Consider the following 9,965-nt stretch of genomic DNA (forward strand, 5'->3'; position numbering starts at 1 on the left):
AATCAACATTGTTTGTCATTCCAACATGCACCATTATGCAAAATATGAGACCATTTCAACAAACTATGCCATGAATATGGCCATGAGATTGATCATGTGGCTTGAAAGCCATGAATCTTCACACATGATAGCTCATTTGTGTGAACACTTTTTAAAAATAATTGTCGTATTACAAGTTTATTATTTTACATGGTAACTTTATCACATATGATGACATAATGCAAATGTTTCCCATTTTTTGATTTTTTTTGAATTTTTCATGCCCGTTTCAAAATGCGGTCGAAACGGCACGCATGACCGTTCCTACCTAGTGGTTGAATCTTGGAAACCTTTTGGTGTTTTCATGATTAAATAGATACTTGTGTACCTAGAAATGACTTTTGGAAAAATAAAGAGCAAACTATAAGGCACCCGCAGTTCAAATTTGACCCGCTTCCACCTGATTCGACATAGATTTGTCTTTTTCACGAGAGATGGATAAAAGATTTTGACACCCAACCATTTTGTCAATTGTACATTAAAAATGGCTTAGTATGTTAGAAAAATGATTTGGACCAATTTTGAAACAAATATATGGCAGGTCCTTCACAAAAAAACTCATTTCGGGCACTTGAAAAATGAAAAATGAATTTTTCATACAAGGAAGATGAAAACTTCCTTAATCAACATTTTTTGTCATTCCAACATGCACCATTATGCAAAATATGAGACCATTTCAACAAACTATGCCATGAATATGGCCATGAGATTGATCATGTGGCTTGAAAGCCATAAATCTTCACACATGATAGCTCATTTGTGTGAACACTTTTTAAAAATAATTGTGGTATTACAAGTTTATTGTTTTACATGGTAACTTTATCACATATGATGACATAATGCAAAGGTTTCCCATTTTTTTGATTTTTTTTGAATTTTCATGCCCGTTTCAAAATGCGGTCGAAACGGCAGGCATGACCGTTCCTACCTAGTGGTTGAATCTTGGAAACCTTTTGGTGTTTCTATGATTAAATAGATACTTGTTTACCTATAAATGATTTTTGGAAAAAATAAACAGCAAACTATAAGGCAGCCGCAGTTCAAATTTGACCCGTTTCGAGCTGATTCGACATAGATTTGTCTTTTTCACGAGAGATGTATAAAAGCTTTTGACACCCAAAATATTTGTCAAATGTACATTAAATATGGCCTAGTATGTTAGAAAAATGATTTGTGCCAATTTTGAAACAAATATACGGCAGGTCCTTCACAAAAAACTCATTTCGGGCACTTGAAAAATGAAAAATGAATTTTTCATACAAGGAAGATGAAAACTTCCTTAATCAACATTGTTTGTCATTCCAATATGCACCATTATGCAAAATATGAGACCATTTCAACAAACTATGCCATGAATATGGCCATGAGATTGATCATGTGGCTTGAAAGCCATGAATCTTCACACATGATAGCTCATTTGTGTGAACACTTTTTAAAAATAATTGTGGTATTACAAGTTTATTGTTTTACATGGTAACTTTATCACATATGATGACATAATGCAAAGGTTTCCCATTTTTTTGATTAGTTTTGAATTTTTCATGCCCGTTTCAAAATGCGGTCGAAACGGCAGGCATGACCGTTCCTACCTAGTGGTTGAATCTTGGAAACCTTTTGGTGTTTCTATGATTAAATAGATACTTGTGTACCTATAAATGATTTTTGGAAAAAATAAAGAGCAAACTATAAGGCAGCCGCAGTTCAAATTTGACCCGCTTCCACCTGATTCGACATAGATTTGTCTTTTACGAGAGATGGATAAAAGCTTTTGACACCCAACCATTTTGTCAACTGTACATTAAATATGTCCTAGTATGTTAGAAAAATGTTTTGGACCAATTTTGAAACAAATATATGGTAGGTCCTTCACAAAAAAACTCATTTCGGGCACTTGAAAAATGAATTTTTCATACAAGGAAGATGAAAACTTCCTTAATCAACATTGTTTGACATTCCAACATGCACCCTTCTGCAAAATATGAGACAATTTCAACAAACTGCGCGAGGAGATCAACAACAAGTGGCAGTGTTAATAGGCCTTTCACTACCCCAAGATTTGCTGCTAGAGGTTCATCATCATCTGCTCCTGCCACAAGATTTGCTCTGTAGCGACCCGACTCAAGACGAGTTAAGCCTCTGTGTTTCTGTGCCATCCCTGGATCAGTATGCTGGCACAAACAGTACATCAATGTATATATCAAAGTGCAATCACATGTAAATAGCGTAAAACTGATATATACCTTAAATATTTCAGCGGAAGCAGTCAAGGGAGTGGAGTCCCAATAAACACCAACGGCAAGTTGAGTGTAGACCGTAATCCTGAATCGTACTCTTACTCGTGGAAGAAAAATATCTGGAACATAAGACGTTGCAGCAGTGTAGGTCAGCATATTGAATATGCCGCAAGTCATCAAAGAGATGGGTAAAAATAATAATCAACTATCTCTACATGCATATTTGGCAGGTGGGGCTATAAGTTTTGCATAAAGCCAATATTCTCCTATAACAAGAGGGCTGGAAGCAAAATATTACTACATTGTTTGTTGTTAACGAGATGGTTCCGCCAACCAATCCTCGTACCCGAGTTGTCAATAATTACCCTCATCAAATATATTTAATGGTGTTGAGAAATCTAGATAACTTCAGTTCCTTTGGCTCAAGTTGTCCATGACCGTGGACACGACTAATCGATTAGGTTTGAGTACTCTGCAGAGTTTTGCACACGTTCCCCACAAGATTTGATCGCCTCCGTGTATGTCCTCGCACTTCAGGGTGTTTGAAGACCGGATGATCAAAACATGGTCTTTCAACGGGTCCCTCTGAATCCCTGTCGGTGCCCATCCAATCCTACCGTTCTTCTACATCTGCTAGCACCGCCAGTCCAGAGTCGCCGCGTTGTCCAACCAAGCCAGAGCCCATAATGACTTGTGGCTGTGCAGGTAAGCCTTGGGTCTTGAAAATATCCGTCCGTCTCTTTGAGCCTGGGTGAAGCTTTCCGCAGGATGTCATGGCCTCTCCAGCATCCCGGGTCATCCACTGGGTTCTCCAGGGAGCCGATCAACCGTCCTTCACCCAAAGTTGCATTGCGTCCGAGGTCTTGAAAATCTTGTCTTAACCGGTCTTTATTATTTAATCAACCTTGCATCACTCGTGTATGCACTCAACCGAAATCCCGTCTACTCAAGCATAGCAATATGAAATTTGTCATCCCGGGGCCAAGTATCGGGGTTGTTGTGTGCCTACCACATGATACTACAATCTATACTAAAATTACCAAGTACCTAAGCAGCATGCAATTGGGCATAGGATGGTAGAACTACGATGCATAAAACATAGGTGATACATGATCAAATGACTTGCCTGGTGATGTTTACGAAGAAGAATTTTCGTTCTTGGGAAATACGTGATAGAACTATTCGTCACTCTCCGATGAAATCTATATAATCAAAAATAGTATTCACATAAGCACTCACACTAGCAATCATTCTAGCAATCAATTAACAAACAACAATAAAATTTGATGCAATTAAAAATCAATAAGAGAGAGCGGATAAAAATCCAAAGGAAACTTCAAAGAAGCTAGGAAGCCTTCTACTACATCAAACACTATATAGTTTTTGTTCTAACTGAAAATAAAACAATAAAATAGAAAAAATAACAGAAAATAAAATATAAAATAACTAAGATAACAGAAGTAAAATTTACAAAACAATATTTTTTATAAGTATTTTCAAAATAGGAAATCAAACTAGCAATGCAATCAATTCGCAAGTTAGTATAGAACTAGAATTGATTCCATGCAAACAAATAAAATAAAAATAAAAACTTGTTGAGAACCTACTGTTTAACTAACAGAAACTAAACATAAACTTTCTGAAATATAAAATAAATTAATTTAAAAACAATTATAGAAAAAGAAATAGCCATAATCCTAAAAGAACTAAAACATAATCTGTTTTGGTAAAAACCCCAAGTAAATATACTTTAAAAAAACTGAAACTGAAACTACTAAAAGATATGATCAACACGAAGCAGCAGCAAAAATAATCAAATTAAACGCTATTTTTAAACTCCCGGAATAAGCAAAACAAGCTTTAATTCAAATCTGATCTAACTCAATTTTTATAAATCCAAACATAGACAAATTATATATCTGCAGAAACTGCATAAATTTTTTGATCCAACGCAAAAATAATTACCTAATTCGGAGTTATAGACTAATATATATGATTTTTCTAAGATTGCAATTTTCTGAAAAAACTGCAATACGGGATTTCGTGAATCTCACCATGGGTGACAGAGAGGAAGAACTCCGGCGAGGTAGCTGCTCCGGCGAGGTGGGGAGGTCGCCGACGGGGAGGGGGAACGGCGAAGGGGGCCCCGGAGGCGAGGAAGGGGGCGTCACGGGCTCCTGGGCGTTCTTCTGTTCGGCTCCTTGTAGGAACAACAATGGTGGGGGCGTCGTGGCTACGGGCAGGGAGAGGGCGAGCTGATGGGGAAAATGGAACGAGGAGAGGAGGGGCGTTCTTATAGGGATGGTGGGAGGCTAAGGAAGGAAGTGTAGCCCGCGAATCGGGGGAGGGAAACTTCCTGGGAAGCTTCTGCCATGGCCACACAAGGAAGCTCGTGAGGAGGAAGAAGAAGGTGGGATTGGGCCAGATTGGTTTCCTAACGTGGCCCAAGTACATTCCTAAAATAAGAGATCTCTTTCCCTTTTTATTAAAACAGGAATTAATACGATTAAAAGGAAATAGAATATCCTCGAAATATAGGGGTATACTATATTAAAATTTTCAGAAAAATGAATCCAAAAAATGGGCATTTTTCCACTACCAAAATAAATACTTGAAAAAAAATGTTTTTTAGGAAATCCCTAAATGCTTTATTTCTTTTTGCAAATATTTTCTCAAATAAATCTTGGGTTTCATAGCTCAAATATTTCAAAGAATATCCCCGGGTTTTGGAGGGTCATGTTTCTCCTCTCTTTTTCTTGCTTGACAAGATATGGTTCCGGCATTCCGTGAGTGTGGAAGAAACAAAATGCAAAGCAAAATTGAAAGGAATTCCAATGCCACCTTGATTCAAATTCTTTATAGTTGAAGAAGTCATGCTATCTCCTCTCGCTGATTTAAAAAAAAAGATGAATTTGAATTCACAGGAAAAAGGGGAAAGTCATTTTATTCCCTCTCATTCAAAAGTTTTGAAAAGTTTCGAATTTCACTCAAGTTTCAATCACTCAAGCAAACAAACAAACAATCTTATAATTTTATTAACATTCCAAAATTTGGGATGTTACAAACCTACCACACTTAAAATGAATCTCGTCCTCGAGATTCTAAGAGGCTAGAAAGAAAGGTTAGGGTTTGGTGGTCTTCTAACAAATCCAACCTCCGGCAAAGTGGGATGCTACCACATTTCAAAATAAGGATTACTGGTCCCTCAAAATGTTTTAACGATCCTCTGGGGTTTTGGCAACTGACTTCTCACAGTCTTCATACTAAATCCTTTGGTGATGCTCTCCCGTTATATTCATAACGTTTCCATCAAAATCGAGGGTTCCTCTGTTGATATAAGCTTCTTCCGTTACTGGGTCTTCTTAACTGATAGTCTCGTGGTCAATTCTAAATAACCTATCGACGATTCTCATGGTGGTCTACCATTTGTGGTTATCCTACAGAGAGAGGGGTCTTGGTTTCATTCTCACCGTAAAATTTCCTACGCGTGACAACAAATGCCATGTACTTGGGGCTTTCCTTGTACCATTCTAAGGCTTAAACAAAAGCTTCAAAGAATGTCGTCTCTCTATATGGGTAAGTCTCTCAGATTTACCATTCCGAATAGCAAGATAAATGATAAGAGTAAGTCGTCATGGTGATCAATCCATTCCGCACCCAAATGATTTCTCTGTATAAGGTTTAGCGAATCTCGCATTCTAACACTTGGGCATCCTCACAAGCGTTGCAGAATTTCTCTTGTCCACGAACAAAGTTCGGATAATCCATTGGTTCTGCAAGCTGAACGAAACATCTATCGTATCTTCACAACTCTCAGGTTTTTCGTATGCTCCTAAGAAAACGTTTGCTGATCCATCATAGCTTCTTCCATAAATCATTTTCATTTCATAATCAATCCTTTATTAAATCCTTGCTTTCTTCAAAATTCTAACTCAATAGTAATTTATTACAAATGCTGCCATCCACATTGTTCGGTATGGTCAAGCATTTCTGCCAACTTTATTCATCTGTCTCTCTTGGAGGTACTTTAGTTCCACTCGAACTTTCCGAGGTGCTCCTTGAAATCATCCATCTTTCGCTTCATCATGGTGGTCATTAGCTTCATCTCCATCATCTCCGCATGCACTTCACTCAGGTATTCCTGGGTATGACGGAGTCTTGCTTCAAGTATTTATCCAATCTGACGTATGGCTTGCATGGCAGCTTCACGAATAGCATCAAAGAAGGTTGCTCGTGGTACACGTGAAATGAAAAAGTATTGTCCCATAGTCTTTGGACAAACTCCTTTCACATGGTGGAGGTGTACTTCCACGTACCAAAGTTCCACTCCATTCTCCATGAATGGGTAGCCTTTGTAGACTGCATCTCCTTCAACATGAATGTGCTTCATCATGTCCTTCAGGATTTTCGGGTAATCATGATAACTGGTCAGGGTCATGATCGTTTCTGGGCCCTTGAGGAATGACTCGTAGAGAGTTGTCATGTGCAGGTGTCAGTGAATAGGTACTCAGAGGAATGTATATGTCTCCTTGGTAGTTATGGCACATTCCTACTCAGTGGATCCTGTGGGTGTACCGATTACTACCACACTTAAAATGAATTATACTCATGCCTGCATAGACCATATTTTCTCATATCTTCATAATTGTTCAGAGATCTTTGTTCAAAGAGAAACAACGCATACAGTTTCAACATAGGCAATCATGAGACAATAAATTCCATTTATTCATGATGTTATTAAAATCCCAGGGACTTCTGTTACAAAAATTTCACTCCATGATCTCATGAAAACCAAGAGTCCTTCAGATTACACTAATTGCTGCGGTCAAAACTTAACTACTCCTTCTTAGCTTTCTTCCTTTGTGGGCAATCGCTAGCAAAATGTCCTGCTTCCTTGGAACGAAAGCAAATGAGTTCTGACAAGTCTCGAGGCGTCTTAGTGTTTGCTTTTTCTCCTTGGATTTCCGGCTTCCTTCCTGAGCACATATATTTGTGGTGGCCAAATTCTATACACTTGTAACATCTGACATGACTCAGGTCTATGTCTGCAGAGATTCGGCTCTTCCGAGGGTTCTTTTTCTTCTTTCCGGACTCCTTTATTTTGGCCAGTTCTTCTATTTCAAATGGATCAAACTCCACTTCTTCCATCGGGAAGTTTCCCGGATACTCTTGGCTTCTCTTCGTGCAATCCTGTGAATAATGTCCTTCTTCTCCACATGAGTAACATGCATTGGAGAAAAATCTGGTCAGACCTTGTCCATCAGGGTCTTCAATATTTTCGTTCATCACCGGTTCTTCTAGAATCTTCTTGAGGATTTCCTTCACTGCATCTTTCTGCTGCTTGACAACTTGTTGCACCTTGGGGTAAATGTGACACTGAGCTGGGTAGTGGGTGGTTCCTTCACAAAGGAAACAAGTCACCTGACTACTTGGGCACTCCTCAGCTGGGTGATTTTCTTCACAATGAGTGCATCCATCCTTGTGTTCTTCCTGGGTCTGTCCTATTTCTCCATAGATCTTGCATGCACAAGTCTTCTCCTTCGGATTATCATAGCACTTTTGAATAAGACGGGATCTTAACAAAGTCTTCTTGAATTCGTCCTAGGTTTCTGCTCCACTAAATCCTTGTATGGCATGATGCATTTTCCACCAGATTGCAGCACTTTGTGAAAAGTACTGAAGAGCGTGTTCCACTTCATACTTCCTTGAGATCAAGTTGCTCCTGAAGTGGTTCTCCATGTTTTGAATCCATATATCAGCCTCTAGCTGGGTCATTGGTCCAGAGACTACAAGTCCAGCTTCATACTCCATCTGGTAGGGTTGAGGTTTTGGGGATGAGACGGGTAAGAGAGGGAGGGAGATACACACAATACAAACAATATTTTTGAGAATAGGTTTTATTTGTGGCCGTCGGAAAACACACACCAATGACGGCTCACAAATCATCGTAACTAACGTGGGTATATAACAGGGGTTTGGACTTCTAATGGTCATATAAATATTCGAACACTTCAGGGTCTTCGAGTTCTTCGGGTCTTGAGATTCTACTGTTGGTGTAGCTTCAATTCTTCAAACGCGTGGTGAAATCCTCTTTACTTTGAAGTGGGAGTCGGTTGATCCTTCACGTAGTCAAAGGGGAAAGGGCATTGTCTAACTATTGGAGGTGAGAGAGAACGTTTGATTAAATCAGAAGGGATGAGAAGTAAAGGATGTTCTTGAATTTTTTTTGAGAGATTCTTCCCTAAGGGATTTCCAGTTTCTAGAGTCACGTCCTACAGTCAACATGTGCTCTGATACCATTTCTGTAGCGACCCGACTCAAGACGAGTCAAGCCTCTGTGTTTCTGTGCCATCCCTGGATCAGTATGCTGGCACACACAATACATCAATGTATATATCAAAGTGCAATCACATGTAAATAGCGTAAAACTGATATATACCTTAAATATTTCAGCGGAAGCAGTCAAGGGAGTGGAGTCCCAATAAACACCAACGACAAGTTGAGTGTAGACCGTAACCCTGAATCGTACTCTTACTCGTCGAAGAAAAATATCTGCAACATAAGACGTTGCAGCCGTGTAGGTCAGCATATTGAATATGCCGGCAAGTCATCAAAGAGAGGGGTAAAAATAGTAATCAACTATCTCTACATGCATATTTGGCAGGTGGGGCTATAAGTTTTGCATAAAGCCAATATTCTCCTATAACAAGAGGGCTGGAAGCAAAATATTACTACATTGTTTGTTGTTAACGAGATGGTTCCGCCAACCAATCCTCGTACCCGAGTTGTCAATAATTACCCTCATCAAATATATTTAATGGTGTTGAGAAATCCAGATAACTTCAGTTCCTTTGGCTCAAGTTGTCCATGACCGTGGACACGGCTAATCGATTAGGTTTGAGTACTCTGCAGAGTTTTGCACATGTTCCCCACAAGATTTGATCGCCTCCGTGTATGTCCTCGCACTTCAGGGTGTTTGAATACCGGATGATCAAAACATGGTCTTTCAACGGGTCCCTCTGAATCCCTGTCGGTGCCCATCCAATCCTACCGTTCTTCTACATCTGCTAGCACCGCGTGTCCAGAGTCGCCGCGTTGTCCAACCAAGCCAGAGCCCATAATGACTTGTGGCTGTGCAGGTAAGCCTTGGGTCTTGAAAATATCCGCCCGTCTCGTTGAGCCTGGGTGAAGCTTTCCGCAGGATGTCATGGCCTTTCCAGCATCCCGGGTCATCCACTGGGTTCTCCAGGGAGCCGATCAACCGTCCTTCACCCAGAGTTGCATTACGTCCGAGGTCTTGAAAATCTTGTCTTAACCGGTCTTGATTATTTAATCAACCTTGCATCACTCGTGTTATGCACTCAACCGAAATCCCGTCTACTCAAGCATAGCAATATGAAATTTGTCGTCCCGGGGCCAAGTATCGGGGTTGTTGTGTGCCTACCACATGATACTACAATCTATACTAAAATTTCCAAGTACCTAAGCAGCATGCAATTGGGCATAGGATGGTAGAACTACGATGCATAAAACATAGGTGATACATGATCAAATGACTTGCCTGGTGATGTTGACGAAGAAGAATTTTCGTTCTTGGGAAATACGTGATAGAACTATTCGTCACTCTCCGATGAAATCTATATAATCAAAAATAGTATTCACATAAGCACTCACACTAGCAATCATTCTAGC

Source organism: Hordeum vulgare, chromosome 6H (genome assembly GCF_904849725.1).
Source record: "Hordeum vulgare subsp. vulgare chromosome 6H, MorexV3_pseudomolecules_assembly, whole genome shotgun sequence".
Lineage (NCBI taxonomy): Eukaryota > Viridiplantae > Streptophyta > Magnoliopsida > Poales > Poaceae > Hordeum > Hordeum vulgare.